The sequence below is a fragment of the Passer montanus genome, unplaced genomic scaffold (genome assembly GCF_014805655.1).
Source record: "Passer montanus isolate IOZ18808 unplaced genomic scaffold, ASM1480565v1 scaffold9, whole genome shotgun sequence".
NCBI lineage: Eukaryota > Metazoa > Chordata > Aves > Passeriformes > Passeridae > Passer > Passer montanus.
In genome coordinates, this window is record NW_024374367.1 from 6,472,053 (window position 1) to 6,487,920 (window position 15,868).

Below are 15,868 nucleotides of genomic sequence, written 5' to 3' on the forward strand. Positions count from 1 at the left end.
AGCAGGGGCTGTGGATAAACAAGCAGCCCCGGAGGCAGGATACAAAGCCAAGCTTCCCGAGACAAGGAGAGGCTCTCTGCGGGGTGCGGTGCCCGGGCTCGGGGATGCCGTGTGAGTGACAAGCGTGTCCCCTGCCCCCGGGCACACCAGCGAGCCGCCGGAGCAGCCCTGGGAGCTCTGCTAGCCCGAGGCTGATTCCCACCGACACAAAACCGGGATGTCCCCTGCCAGCTCCCTCCCGGCCCTTGCTGGGCACGGCCATGGGTGGTTCCCGGATTTCCTTTCTGCTTTTTTCCTCCCCTCTCCCAGCGCCGGGCCGCCCTTGCTGCTCAGGAAGGCGCACTCTCAGCCAGGTGCCCGTTCTTCTCTCAGCTCCACCACCTTGGTTCCCCTTGTCACTGGCTGGTTGTGGACAAATACATCTTCCAGCCAGAATAAATCGCCCCGGTTTCCCGTCCCGGGGGCACACGGGAGCGGTCGCACCGGCCCGGGGAGGAGAATTCATCCCTCTCTTTTTGCCTCTCTGGCAGGAGATGGCAGCCGTGGGACCAGGGTGCCCCGGCAGCAGCCCTGGGAGAGGGTGGATTTAAAAGCAGGACTGGGAGATTGCCTGAATGTCTCTCCCTTCTTTTTTATTCGTTTAAGAGGTTTTGCTGTCTCGGTAACTCCCCCGAGAGACAGGAGCAGCAGCCTCTTTGGATGTGAATACCTGACAAGTTTTTAATGTGAAAGGTATTCACTAAATTTAGTCTCTTGGAGGAAGGGGAAAAAAAAAAGGAGAAGTGTTTCTTTCAGTCTGGGGGAAGCAATCCAAATCCCAGCCCCTTCCCTGCCGGCAGAGCTCGATGATGCCTCCTCTGTCTGCAAAGGTTTTAACTCTGGGCCCTGTGTGTCCCTGCACAAAGAAGAGGTGGGAGCATGGCAGCCACTGCTGCTGTGCCCTGGGAACGGGGCTGCTCTCAGCTCCTCTGGCCTCCTGGATGAGGCTGGTGAGTGCTGGATGGGGAGATAAATGAGAAGAAAACCTCGTTGTCCAAGTGGCAGGGACATCATCTCTGCTCTCAGGTGGGCTCTGAGCGAGGTGTGAGATGCTGAGGGTGCTGAGGGGAGTGCAGCTCTGCTGTTGAACTCAACCAGGTCACCCTTTTTCTCCTCCATTTTGTCCCTATTCTCACTGGATCCTCTGAAAGTCCATTTTCTTCTCTGTTCTGGTACTTGAGACTCACCTGAGCCTTGTGCTCTCCTCTCATGTCCCCCAAAGTGCCCTGTGCTGCCCTCCACGGCTCTGGACCTCAGTTCCCCCTGCCAGAGGGGCAGGAGCTCCTGTGGGAGTGTGGGCACGCACACACCTGCTGGGAGCTTGCAGAGGAATCCACACGTGTGCCTGCACGAGGTGAGCACACGCCTTCCCCCAGATGGGGCAGCTCCCAGGCTCCCACGGCGTGCAAAGGACAAAGTGTCAAAAGGACAAAGTGTCCCTGTGCTGAGAGCTGGTGGGGCTAAAGGTCTGGCTGGAAACCTGCAGCCATGAAAACCCGTCTGAACAAGCCACCTTGCACCGACTGCCCCTGTCCTGCAGCAAACGCTGGGGCCCGGTGAACCAGAACCATTTACAGCTCCATCTCCTGATGGGGAGCTCTGGAAGGATCCACTCCCGTAATTTCCACCTCAAAGGTCTCCTGAAATCTGTGGAGGTCCCGATGGCACAGGCTGTATTTATTCCTGCTAATTTTTACAGAGGTGCCTCCTTTGGAGAGGTGATGGAGCATCTCACTGGGGCCTGACCAAACAGGGCAGAGGCCGGGTGCCACGGCGGCACTGCTGTGCCTGGGCAGGGACTCTGGGCAGGGAAAAGCAGGGGAAGGCGACGAGAGTGGATAACACCGAGCGTGCTTAAAAATTACCAGCAACCACTCAGACCTGCTATTGACACATTTTATTATTTCTCTGCCCTTTTGTAATTTTAATTTCAGACGGAGTGGCTGCGGTGCCAGCGGGAAGGCGCTGAATGGACAGCCCTGGAGAAGGCAGTGCTGCCGGCGGGGCCGCTGGGGGGGTGCGGGCCGGGGCCGCTGTCTGTCTGTCCGTCCGTCCGTCCGTCCCCTCGCGGCATCGCCCCTTTAAGGGCGGGCGGGGAGGCCCCGCAGGAGGAGGAGGAGGAGGAGGGGACGGAGGAGAAGGAGGCAGTGGCGGCGGAGAAGGCGGCGGCGGCCCGGCGGGCGGCTCGGTGTGGAATGCAATTATGGCTGGCACGGCGGAGGCGAGCGGGGACCGGAGCCGTGAGTAACCCGGCCGCAACTTTCGGGCGCGGCGCGATGAGCCCGATCGGTCGGTTCGTTGAAAAATAATGCGGATTTGGCTTTACTGCTCCCCTAAAAAATTTGGCTTTATTGCCACCGCGGCGACGGCGCGGGGCTGGCCCGGGCAGGGCACGGCGGCCCCGTCGGGGGGCGCGGAGGGGCCGCGNGGCCGGGCAGGGCTGGGCCGGGCAGGGCCGGCGCCGCGCCGCTGCCGCCGGGACCAGCCCGCATTGCGCCCCGCGGCTCCGGGAGCCGCCTCCGGCGGGGGGACAAAACCGCGCCGGGACCCAGCCTCTTTCTTTATCCGCCGCACGCCCCGCGCGGGTCTCGCAGCGGTGCGTGCCGGGGACCGGGCAGGGACGGGCGGGACGGGCTGAGGGCCGCCTCCCATCTCGGAGCTGCTCGGGCCGGGGCGCTCCCGCGGGGAACCGGTGCCAGCGGTGCCTCCCCGCCCGGTGTAGCGGCGGGGCTCGGCCGCCTCCCTGCTGCCCTCCCTCCCCGCTGCACCCTCCCGCCCCGGCTCTCGGCGGCGTTCGCTGCCCAGCCGGGTCCGGCACTGCCGGGGACGCGAACCGGGCTCAGCCCTTCCCGTGCTCGCCGCCTTGGATCACGCATCTGCCCTGCCCTGCAGCCCCGCTGCCATCCCCGCGTCGTGCTGCCCCACGTCCTCGCTGTCATCGCCGTGTCCCCGCATTGTGCTATCCCGTGTCCATTCACGTATTCCCGCTGCTTCGCATGCCCGCATCCCGCCGGGGCGCGGTGAGCGGCATCCGGGCTGGGCTCGTCCTGAAGCCCACAGCGCCGCCGTTCCCTCCGCGCTCCCCAGCCGCCGGCGGGGAGGTGCCGCGGGCGCCCTGCGGGATGGGGTGGGATGGGATGGGACAGGGCGAGATGGCTGCCGTCGCCCTCGTTGTGATCGTCACTATTGTGACCGCGCCGTAGTTTGGCAGCGCAGCGCCGGGCACCTCCGAGCGAGGCGTGGGAGGCTGCGGTACCTGTGCGCGGGGCTGCGCCGGTGCGCGCCTCCCGCCGCCGCTGCGAACGTGGAAGGTGGCGAATAAAGCCGGCTGCGCGCTCCGTGCCCCTCAGCCCCTGCCCATTCCTGCCCAGCGAACGCACACGGCAGCTCCGGCGCGCGAGCGGGGAGGGATTTGCAAAATCTCTGTGGCATGCTGAAATAAATCCCGGAATCCCGCAATCGCCCTCTCCTCCCTTGTCTTCCTTGGGGGAAGATTCTTCCTTTGCCTCTGGCCGAGCGCCGGGGTAGGGGGAGCCAGGGGAGGGGGGCTGGTGTGTAAACAGGGCTTAACATGAAGGTCACTGGTTAAAGAGGAGACGGATGGGAGAGAAAAGACAGGCATTAACCTCACTTGTTAGCTCCCCCCTGGCTGCTGCTTGGGGAGGACAAAACAAAAGCAGAACCTGCTAACGGGGGGGATGAATATTCATGATCCTTCTCGTAGGCTCCGGGACACGGAGGGGAGAAAAGTTGGGCAGATGAGCCGCCTCCCGAAGCTGCTTTTCCTCCAGCTTGCGAGAAAATCCTTTTTTGCTGAGCGAGAGCTGTGTCGGGGGGAATTATCAGCCTTTTGCTGGATTTCTTTTTTAAATTTTTTATTTTTTATTTTCTTTCGTGTGCGGCTGCAAGAATTAAAAAGAAAGGAGAGGAAAAAAAACAAAAAGAGGAGCTGAGGCTATTGACTACATCAAAGGTTATCCATTTGAAAACACCATTTTCCTCTGAACAGCGGCTAATTGCTTCCTGAACAATCCCAGGGTCTTTTGTAAATACTCAGTGGGTAAAATGAGTGACTCGATGTCTCTCTCTTAAGACACTGGTGACCGAACAGGGCGGAAAGGTGGAGAAGCCAAGGAAAAGCAGTGAGGCAGATGCCTCTGGGAGGATGCATGGATAATTTCTTAAGTGGCTGCAAGGAGGGAAGGTTTTTTTCTCCTTCCCGCTCGCCGCCGAGTGATCTGCTGGTGCCAGTGGATGCCGGTGCCGGCAGCGGTGTGGCGACACGGGGCTGTGAGGAAGGCTGGTAAGGAAGTTTGGATTCAAAATACCCGATCATGCGTGTGATCTGGTGCTCCCCATCCGCCCGTGGCTGTGGCTGCCGGTGCCGCTCTCCGGGAGAGACGAGCCCGGGTGCGCCCGCTGCTCTCCGGGGGCTGCGGGGCGGGACCGGAGGGGGCTGCCTGGCTCCTGCCTGGCTCCTGCTCCCCCGGGTGGCTGGGCTTTCTGCAGCTGCTACCCTGAAGATTAAAGTTTTGGCGACGTTGCTTTTGTTAGCGTTGCGATAGCGGCGTCGGGGAGAGTTTTCCCCTCTTGGCTTATTTTTTTTTTTTTTAATAGAAGCATCAGATTTGGAGCAGAGCGCAGGCATCTGCCTTGGTGCGCGCTCGGGCTGCGCAGGGAGCTGCGGAGCAGAGCCCTTGTGCTCCGTCACACAAAGCCCTTTCCCCGAGCGAGGAGAGATAAACAAACTCCTCGGAACTCGGCTGCGGACGGGGCCGTGCCGGCGGCTCCCGCGGAGCCTCGGCGGGGCTTTGCAGCCGAAATGCAAAGGGCGATGGAGCGGCGCTGCTGCTGCTGCCAGGGCTGCTCCCCTCCTCCACGGCGGCCGCAGCCGGGGCTGGCCCCTGCTCCGCTCCCTGCCTGCCCCTGGCACGCCGCGCATTTCCGCGGGCTCGCTGCCTTTGGCTTCGGCCGAACAAAGCGGAGGATCTGGCCCTGCGATCGGAGTTAATGAAGGAGGCTCGGGTGTGTTTGTTCTCCCGGCTGAGTGTGGGTCAGGGCCTTTGTTGCTGCCGGCCTCGCTGCTGGCTGCAGCGCTCCTGCCGCGGGAGCCGGACCGGCCCTGCGCTGCCGGGCTCCTGCAAACCGGGCAGCATCGCCCGTGCTGGGCTTCTGCCGAGTCCCGCCGGGCTTTGTTGGAATTGCCTTTCTGTAGGGTGTTCTGGTGCCTGGGTGTTTTGCATCGTCAGTGAGGAGGCACTCGTGGTTTTTGGCACCTCTGGCTCAATGGAAGGGGAGCCTTGAAAGAGCCAGGACAGCAGAGGTGCTGCCATGTCTCTGTGCAGCGACAGGAGGGTGGGCATGGGTCACCCCAGTGCCCATAATGCCACCCTCACTGCCTGCAAGCTTGAGTTTTTCATTGATCTGAACTGGTGGAATGCATGTATTGAGAACTTAGATTGTTGTTGTCTCTGATCCGTTAATGTCTCCTTCAAGTTTGTGTGCTATGTGGAAGAAACTAGCGAGTACAGGGTTCCTGACCAGGGTTAGACCAGTGAACGGCTTTGTGATGTAGCATGTGTGTAGAGGAAGGCCCAAAGGCCAGGAATTACGAGTGATCTGGAGTTTGGTTCAGCATGTACCATGACTCCTTAGCTTTCCTGAGTTTGGATTGGGACCCCTTTTCCCAGCAAAGTGCTGAGTGCCATGGTTTCATGCAAAATGAGGAGGAGCAAGTGTTTGCCGCCATCCCCTGGTGAGGTGGCTGGTTTGGCTTTAGACTGGAGACAACCAGCTTCCTCTCTGGCTGTACCTGGGAAGTGTTCCATGCAGTGCTCTGGGGAACATCCCACCACAGATATGTGGTACTTGGTGAGAATGTGTGTGCCCTGACACTGTCCCTGACCCACAGCCTCACCCATGCCCCCCTTAGCCTTCCCCAGGGTGCAGATACCCCAGCATGGTCTGCCTGCTGTGCTTGGAAGTCACATTTGAGCAAACATCTTGTGCATCATGGAGGAGAAAAGCTGCAGACAATAACTAAGTTTTGATGGTTTCAGTGCCAGGCAGGGGCAGTCCTGGCTCTTCTGCCCTGCACTTGCCTTGTGGTGTATCCAAGCCCACACCTTCCCATGGGTTTGTCAGAGCGTGGCCAGACACAGGAAGGTGTCCTTGTTTGCCTTGCTTCCCTGAGCACTCTGTGGCTGCCTCCAGCCCTTGTTCCAGGTGGAAGCCTCCATTTAAAAACCTGAATGAAAAACATCTCAAAGTTTATTTTCCCTTTAGCCAAGGCTTGGCACGCCTCCTCTTTGTTGCTGGTGTGCCGAGATGTTTGAGTCTGGAAGAAAACTCCACATCCAGGTCATCAGGCTCGCATTCCATAAACACTTTTGCTCCTTTCTTCTCTGAATTTGCCCTGCATGGTGCAAGATGGACTGTTTTGGGTGATTCCTCTGTCCCCATGGTGTCTTGGGGTAATGAGAGCCAAATCCACCCCTGGCTTGTGCCCAGCTGTGCTGGTCTGTGCCTGGGGCCAGAGACCCTCGTGAGTTGCCTGAAGCACAGAGGAGGTTTTTTATTGCTGGGGTCAGCTCAGGGCCTGGTGCGAGCCAGGGTGCAATATCCTCTTTGCTCCTTGAGCTGAGATTGTGAGGGATTTTGCTGGAGAAAGTGCCCAAGGTGAGAACATGCCAGGGGTGCCAGAGACAGGCTGCGTGGCTCTGGGGGACATGCTGTGCAGGGCCCATCTCTTCCTCATCTCTCCTCCTCCCCACCAGCAGCCTGCAGATCAGCCCTGGGGCTCGCTGCCCACCTCCCCATCCCGAGCATCCCGCAGTCTGCCAGCCACGCTGGCACAGAGACCCGGCAGCGCCGCTAATCCAATTTGGGCAGTTTAGCTGCACTTTGCTCTCTGTGCTGCTGGCCGGAGCTCGGGAGCTTTAATCTGGCTAATGACCCCAGCCTGAGTAACCAGGACCGTTCTCTTGATTCAGTTTTCCTTTCGTGATGGCGAGGGGCTGAGGGAGGCTGCTCCTGAGTCCTGTCCCTGGTGTCAGGGACGGTTTCCAGGTACAGGTATGTGCAGGGACTGCAGGGTGAGGGCAGCGTGGAGGGACACTGCAATCCCTGCTTTCTCTTTGTGAGATTTCTCCTTCCCTTTTGCCGTTTTTTTTTCTTCTCTCCCTCTCTTTCTGGTAAAGATAAGCCCTTCTTCCGGAGTTATTTTGCAACATAGTATTATTTTCAGGAAGGCAAAGCCAAGAAAAATAAAAGTGTCTCTCTTCCTTGGGTTGCCTACTGTTTAATGTACAAAATACAGGGGTGGTAATTGCATTAAAACATGTATAATTATACTGGAGGGAGGAAAAAAAAATCCTGCTAATTGCACATGTGTTTTGAACTGATAAATGTTGAGTGACTCTTCATGTTTTCTTGGGAGTTTGGAGGAGCAGAGATGCAGTCTGGCATGTGAGGGGTTGAGAGTGGGGATGGTTTCCCAAAATTATTGGGAAGCTTGGATGCTCTGAGCGCCTCCGGGGTAGTGTCAGTGTCGGGGGCCTGATCCTTTGCAGATCAACCTCCCCATGCAGGCAGGTCTTGGTGTCATTGTAGGAGCCCTTTATGTGTTTAGTTAAACAACGTTTGTCTGTCAAAATATTCAGGCTGTCTCACAGAACTAAATTCCTGGCAAGAAGAGACGCAAATTCCTGTATTAGGGGGAGAAATTTCCTGTGTGTGTAGCCCCACATCCACGGGCTGTTCCTCCACTCTACCAGGGCGCTGGCATGAGCGGGTGCTGCTGAGGGGCAGGGGGGAGGAAGGATGGGTCACAACCGGTTTCGAGTGGCACGATGCAAAAACCACATTTCCTCCTGAGAATGCCGGCCCCGTCAGAGCTGCCGATAACATCGCAGGTAATTATAATGGCAATAAGTTGTTTGCTTTGTGCATGCAGCCGGGCTTCGTGTACGGGCGGCTGCTTCGCTCTTCCTGTTCAGACTGTTAGTTTCAACAGGGGAAGAGGAAAACCCAAAAATATTTTAGGAGGAGTTTAAAAATAATCTTGGAGCTTGGCTGGTGGGCAGGATGTTTCGCAGGATCGTGTTCCCTGCTGGTCCGTGTCCAGCTTTGTGGCCCTCGGAAGGCTTTGCTGGATAGTGTTAAGTCCTGCATTGTCATTTTGGCCAGCATGAGGGATTGCTGTTGGGTTCTGGGAGCTGGAGTGGATGGGAGTCTTCTGCCCTGGGATTTGACTTTTGCACTGGGTAGATCTGGCTGCTCTGTAGCAGAGCAGTGTCAGAGCCGGGGCGTGAGCCCCACTTACAGCTGCCACGGCCTCTGTAAAACATTTCTATCTGTTCCCCAGCACTGCATTCCCTCCACCCCCATCTGCTTCTCCATGGTTTTTATTCCTACAAGTGTTGGCATGCTGGCAGGGTCCCTGCCTGCCCGCTGCTGCTTATCTCCGTGTCCGGCTCCTGGATGGCTGCTTCCTTTCTGGAGCCAAGGGGGGGCTCTGCCCTCTCTGCCGGGACCAGAATCGGCCTGATGAGCCCCGCTGAAGTCAAGAACCTGTTTTTCAGGCTGATGTCATCGGGAAGAAATGGGGGAGGAGGAAGGCAGGAAAGCAGCGGCGTTTCCGAAGGAGAGCCGCTGCCGAGCCCCATGACGCTGACAGCAGCCTGGCTTCCAGGGCTCCTGCTGTTATTCCTTATCAGCACGGCCGAGGTGCCCGTGGGGTGCTGGCACACGAGGGACAGGTCCCGTTCTGCACGGCCACTGCGTGGGAGAGGGCTGGGAGGGAGGGATGTGATGGTGCCAGGGGAGCGCGCCAGCTCCCAGCACAGCAGGACCTCTTGGCCCACTGGCTGTGCCTTGTAAGGCTCCTGGCCTTCCGTGGGGGATGGTGGCACTTGCTGGAGCTGCCGTCCAGCCACCTTCATTAGCAGAAAGTGTTTTTTTGGCAGAGGTGCTTGGACAGCCCTCCCAGCACAGGCGAGCAGCCGCCTCCTCTCGGTTTTGCACCGGTCATGATGCTGATGCCTGTTGGAATCTCAGCTCCTCATGCATGGCATCAGGCCATAGTAGCAGGGTGATGCCTGTGTCTAACATGGCTTGGGGCTGCAGCTGGGATCTGCAGGAAGAGGAGAAGCCTTGCTCTGCTCTCCCTCCCAGCCAGCAGCTCATGGCTGCACCCACGCTTTGAAGTGTGCTCTGCCCGGGTCTGGTGGGTGAGACCCCCTTGCTGTGGAAATTGGGGTGTGTTGTGTTGGCACTGCCCATAGGGAAGCAGATTGTGGGCACAGCCACTGCTGTGGCACCTCCCTGTTAATATCAGATGCTCTTTGCCCGTGGTGCTGTGAATGAAGCTTCTTTTGGACTCTCAGAACGGTTTTCCCTGTGGTGGAATTGCTGTGAGGGGACTTTTGGGCTTTTCCTCTTCCTGTCTGTGCCTGTCCCATTGCCAGGTGAGGGTCTGCTCTCTCTCTGGATGTTTCACTTCTCCTGGGTCAGCTTCGCCTTGGGAAAATAAAACGTGGGGCTGTGCTGAGCTGGAAACTCCACAGGGGAAGCAGAGCCAGGACCTGAACTGTTTCCAGCTGTGGTTCTTGGGGCAGCATAACTGAAACAGCAGAGGGGGAAGGATGGGAGGATAATAGGGGAAGGAGAGGCACACATGGCTTGGGGAGGCTCATTTGGAGAAGTTTTGTGGTTGTTTTAATCAGAACTAATGTGATGGCAGTCGTGCTTGGCTCGCCACAGGACAGCACAAGTGCTGGTGTCAGCAAGGGGCCAGGCAGAAGCATGGGAATTTCAGCATAGCTGGGATTAAACCAACCCCAGAATGACCTCACTCTGCTGGAGTAGGGGGATCCAGCAACCAGGAATCCTCCTGTGGCAGTGCTCCATTGCAAAGAGGGATCTCTCTAGATTCCCTCTGGGATTTGGAGGAAGTGCTTGTGACAGAGAGGTGAAAGTGCAGCTTGGAGAGCTGGGCTGGAAGAGGGGCATTGATTTGGGGAGAGTAAGATCATGGCTTGTGTTTGTGGCTGCCCTGGCCCAGTGAGGGATGTGGAGCAGCAGGCAGGGAGTGAGGATTGGTGTGTTATTCTCCAGGGAATGAGATCAGACAAGGGAAAGATGCTGATGGCCAGAGGATCTCTCGTTGGACTTCCCTGCTGTTGAGAGACCTGGCTTGTGGGTGACCTCCTGGGTCTCTGCAGGTCCAGCTGGACCAAGGTGACCTCTGCCAGCAGGGCTGGTTTTTGGGACATTTATGTGGGGCAGTGGACTGATGGGTTGTGAGAATCAGAGTCTGGGAGTGTATGGGCCAAAGCCAAAGGGTGAGGTGGCCTTCAGGGAACTTGGTCTGTACTACTTTGTTCTTAAGATGGGGGCAAGATGTTATTAATTGGTTCTGATTGAGGTGACAAATTTCACATCAGGCTGGTGTATGGAGCCATGAGTTGACCTGGGTGTTGATAGTAGGAAGCCACAGTCCCATGGCTGGTGTGCCTTGGGTTGGAGTCTGTGCATGATGAGAGGCACAGAGGGGTTGGAGGTGTTGTGCTCTGTGTATGCTGATGGACAAACTTCCTGAAGTAGGATGGGAAGGAGCAGGCTGTGTCCTGTGTGGATGATCACCCACGGGCTGTGCACTGCTCTCCATTCCAGGCATCAATCCAGGTCTGTGTACTCCTCTCTCAGCTGCAGGGAGCACAAGGGAAGGTGGGGGGCACTTTCCTCCTGGGAAGCCCAGATCCAGCACGTGGGCTGCAAACAGAAAACCCCTCAGCAGCCCTTGTAGGGTGCCTGTATGGACTGTGATACCCAGGTGAGTTGTGGCAATAAAGCAAAGGACAGCCACCAACTCTCACTTCTGGTGTTTGGATTTGGGAAACGTGTAAGGTCTCGGTCCATGCCTGGATTCCTGGAAGGGCTGCTGAGGCTGTCCTCATGTGCCTCCTTGCCTTGGGACGCTGTGGTTGCGGGAGCCTGGGTTTCCATCTCGGAAATGCCTGTGAGCCCTTCTTGGAAGGGCTCTCTGCAGAGCAGCCTGCAGTCTCTTGGTGGTGAGTGCACGTAGTGGCTCCAGAGCTGCTCTGGAGTTCAAGCTGTTCTTGGCGTGACATGACTCCTTGCAGAGGACCAGAGAAGGGGAATTGTGCACTTGAGAAATGCTATTTAATTTCCTCAGTGCTTGTTCTTTTATGCTCCTTTTTGCTGAGGGTCAAGCTTCATGAGCCCTTGGGCAGTAGATGGCTGCTTCTCCTTGTCATGTTTCTTAGAGCAAAAGAGACTGAATTTTTTGCCCAGAAGATTCTTGCAGGGCAGGAGTGGAAGCTGGAGTGGATGGCAGGATGGAGTCCTCGGCCCCTTCCTGGGAGGGATGGCAGGGGCCTGGGAAGAAACTGAAGATACTGAATATATTCTTGATTGGGTGATAGTAACGGAGACTGGGGCAGCTTCAGAGCCTGCCATTGATTTCATCAGGGTGTGGTTTGAGCCAGGGATAAGGTTTTTAATGATTTAACTCACTGCCTCGGGAGGGACCACAGCCAAATAGTTTTCAATGACTGCAGTGAAAGAAGGAGTTAAAGTTTAGCCCTGTTGCAGCAATTGCATATGTAGTGCAGCTCGAATTTGTACCACCACCAGGCTTTCCTCATTGCAAGGCTTTTCCCAGGCAGATGAACCTAAAAATACACCAGCTCTAGGGTGAGGCTGCCTCTCCTGTGGCCTGAAGGCTTTTTTCTCCCCTGGATAATCTCCCCTCTCTCCCCTTTGCTAATTACTGGCAGCTTGTAGCTGGTCCCTTCTTGACTGTTTCTTATTGCTGAGAGCAGCAGTGACTTGGAGGGATTACAGGTAAAGGCCCTTTAGATGCCATTTCCCCTTTTGTGGGTCAGTTATGTGGGGGTTTTCAATCCCACACCTTCTCTCCTCCAACCTCCCTTGCTAAAGTGCAAGGCTGTAAAGCTCTTGGGGTGTTTTGCTGGGAGTGAACCTGCTGGGGTCATGTTGATGGAAAAGCAGGGGTGGCAGGTGAGTCTGTGAGTGCCAGATATGCACCTCTGTGCTTGTCTGCATGTTTAAACCTTGTCTGTGGCTGCTCCCATGAGAGCTGCTGCTCTGCAGGCTAATGCTGACTCTGGACTTGCTGCCTGGATGAGTGGAGAGGTGGTCCTTAACTCTCTGTCCAGTCTTTGCCTTTTAAGGTTAGTTTTTCCATCCCAGTACTCTTGCTTTGTGCTATCAAAAGTGATGATTGTTTTCCCAAAGTGATGATTGTTTTCCCAAAGTGTGATCTCCCATCCCAAGCACAGGTTTTTCAGCATACTGCAGGACCAGGGAACTCTCAGCTCAGGGGATGAGTACTGCTGCCCCTTGCCACCTCTCCAGAAGCCAGGAAAGGGGGCACTGGCATCTCTGGGGCATGTCCATTGCTTGCTCTCTCATTGGGAGAAGCTGGGATGTGTGAGTGTTGGCCCTGCTGAGGTGGGTAACCCCCATCCAAGTTTTGCAGTGGCTACAACCATCTCAGTGTGGCCACTTTGAGGTGAAACTGTGAGCAAATGTCCTTTCCAGTGGGGGATGAAGGGGACTGGGGTGGATTTGGCTCTTGCGCTGGCTTTGTTTCTGATGGCTGGTTTCCTTCTATAAATATATGTGTATATATATATATATATATATATATATATGTATATGTGTGTGTGTGTACATGGAAATCAAAACACAAGCCTGTGGTATTGTCTGGCTGGCGGTGTAGCCCCTCTGTGGGGTGAGCCCTGGGGATGCTCAGTGCTGCAGATGCTCTGTGCTGCATCACTTGCTGCACAGCTGCCTGCATTTGTGGTTTTACTCTCCCAGCTGGCATGCATGCAACTGGGCTGGGGTGAATTATTTTATTGCTGCCTGTTTCAGGGCAGGGCTCGGCTCCAGGGTGTCTGCCCAGGGTTTTCCATGCCTTTGGACTGCACTGGATGTGTTTGTGGTGCAGGTCTTGCTTCCTGGTGGTGGCAGTTGTATGGTGGCCCTGGACTGGGTGACCCCGGGGTGAGGAGCTACTTGAATGCAGCCCCAGGAGGTTTGGGTGCCCTGTGGTTTAAAGAGTGTGCCAGTGGAGGAGCTGCCCTGCCTTAGCTGCACTGTGACCTCTCTGTGACAGCAGGAAATGCCCTTTGGCTGCTGCTCCACAGGCAGGGAGCAGGGGCTGTGCTGGCACCCATGCTCCAGTGCAGGGCTGCCTGCACCGTGGTGGGCTTGAGCCTGCCTTAGTTCAAAGTTCAGGAACCCATATCACTGAATCCCAAAGAAAGCAGACAAACTAACCATTTGTGCTATTTTATTTTTATTAATAGTTGCTGATGATTTTCAGCAGGACTGGACAAAACCACGACTAGTGTCAGGTCACTAGGACGAGATGTTGCTGCTGCAGTATATTTAGGAGCAGAAATCTCTGAGGAGCTCTGCAGAGTGTCATCTCTCAGCTTGCCCCAGCTCTGCCTCACTTTGCTCTCGTTCCAACTTATGATTTGCAGTTCCCTACGTTAATTTGGGAATCTCCTGTTGGGCTTTCTAGCCCTGGTTTGTGGCAGCAGCTCGACCTCTAGTTCTCTCACCCACTTCCTGAAATAGAAGCAATGAATCATAGAAATGCACCAAGAAAGCAAGTTCCCTGTTGTGCTCTCTCATCCTGGCAGGAGATGATCTGGTTGGCATCCCCACGCTGCACCAATCTCCCACTGTCACCTTCCCCATCTTCCCCATTCCTTCTCTCCTTGGCACGTCACTGACTCACGAATTTGGTGTTGGTGCTGCTCATGGGAGCAGTGTCTTGGTGACAGCTGTGCCATTTTCTTGGGGTGGGAAACCACTCTCTGGTTTCCTCCAGGAAACCCCAATGCCTGCAGCTGGGCTGTGGCTTTCTGGGTAACCAGTGGGTTTGTGCTGACAGTGCCACTCGGTCCCACATCAATGTGGTTTGGGGCTGATAAGCTCTGATCTGGGGTGCTTGTTGTTATTCTCTTACCAACAAGCTCAGAAAAATGAAGATTCTGAGCAGTGTGAGTGTCTTCTGGGAGTGCTCTTGCCCTGACAGTGTTGTCACTGCCTATTCTCTTTGCTGGGAGGCTCTCAGTGTTGGAAAAAGTGGTAGGAATGGGTGCTCAGGACCATGGGGATGGTTTCCAGGGTGGTGCTTTGGTTGTGTCCACACCCATGGAGCTTTGTGGCATCTGGATTTGGTCTCAGTGCTGCTCATGTGCCGTTGTCCAAATGTCCCTTGAGACTGTTGCCTTGGAGGTGGATGTGTTGGGAAGTCAAAGACAGCAGGGTGAGGAGCATTGTGGGCAGAGGCAGATCTGCAGAGAGGGTTTGGAAGTGGTGCAGGAGCTTTGCCCAGCGTGTCTGGGGCTCAGGGGAGCTGCAGGGCTGCAGGGGTGGCCAGGGCTGGGCTTGCCCTGAAAAAGGAGAGGGGAGTCTTGTGTAGGCTGGGAGTTGGAGAAGGGGGAAAGAAGTTTCTCCCTTTCCACAGATCTCTCCCAGTCTGGCTCTGTGGCTTGGGAGGGGAGCAGCAGAAGTGAAGGATGCTGTATGGGATTTTGGGGTAGCTGTATGGCTCTGTGCTGGCTCCGTTTGGATGCAGCCCAACAAGGTTTGCATGTGGCCCAGCTGGTGGTCCCACAGCCCTGCCAAGGGCAGGATGCTGAGGCTGGGGCAATGTTCAGCCCTGCTGATATGGAAACTGGCTGCCCTCTGACACCCTGCCTCGCCAGGGCTGGGATCTGGCAGAGCTGCCAGTCACCGCGGGCCATATTTCCTACCTGTGCCACTCCCTGCTGGGGATCCTCTTGGAGGTTATCCTGGGCTGAGTCAGAGATGGATGATAAGGAGAGAGGGAGAGGCTTTCCTTCTCCACTCCCTTCTGGAGTGGCTTATTTGCACTGGCTGGGAAACTGGGCTGGTGCCCCAGCCATGGACCTTGGTCCCACCTGGGTGGATGGATTGTGATGGTGGGGTGGGCTGTGTGCTGGCAGGGGGGCTTACACGAGCCCAGGTTAGTCTAGGGGTGCTTGTGCCTGTGTGGGGAGGGTGGATGGAGAAGACAGGGATGGAGTGTAAGGGAGAGGCTGCTGAACAGACACAGAGAGCAGAGCTGTGCACTGGTTTCCTGTGGCCATCTCCTCCCTGCTGCCGGGATGCCAAGGTCACCCTGGTGTGGGGGATTTGGCTGGCTCCCCACTGCTTTGCTGCTCCCTGTTGGTGAGCCCCAGCTGTGGCACAGCAGCAGGCAGAGCATTCCATGCCCCCTTGTCCCTCTGGAGCTTTGCTGCTCCCTGTTGGTGAGCCCCAGCTGTGGCACAGCAGTAGGCAGAGCATTCCATGCCCCCTGCCTGTGCCCCCTTGTCCCTCTGGAGTCTCTCAAACCAACTGTCTCATGTCTGGACCTGTGTTTTCTAATGCATTGAGATGCCAGAAGGACAGGCTTGTCCTTGCCATGCCCGTGTGCTCCCTCCAACCCCTCCTGCCCATGACTCTCCTGGCAGGCAGGTGGCAGGAAAGCGGGCAACATGCCAGGGCTCTTGGCTCTCTCAACTCCTTTAAAAGGTGCTTTTGAGATCCTCTTCTGTGTAGAGGCTTGGGCTGTGCTTGCTGCTAACTGGGATTTTGCATCCTTTCCCAGCACTGCAGTGGAGTGGGATTGGAACAGCAGGTCAGGGTCTCTTCTGCCTGCTAGCAAAATGTGAAGCAGCAGAGTCTTCTGGGTGGGGTGGAACATGCTTGGCATTGCAGGAAAGCCTCCTAACCCTACTTTTCTTGTCTTTCT

The 15,868-nt window shown here is 56.5% G+C and overlaps 1 protein-coding gene across 1 annotated transcript in view; it reads left to right on the top strand.

Annotated features, from left to right (window-relative positions):
- The first annotated feature begins 2,131 nt into the window (after nt 1-2,131).
- Nucleotides 2,132-15,868, top strand: part of PLXNA1 (plexin A1) — a 115,034-nt gene continuing 101,297 nt past the window's right edge. Inside the window, exon 1 of the mRNA XM_039734184.1 lies at nt 2,132-2,279. The gene's annotated coding sequence lies outside the window, so the exon portion shown is untranslated. The remainder of the gene's footprint in view (nt 2,280-15,868) is intronic.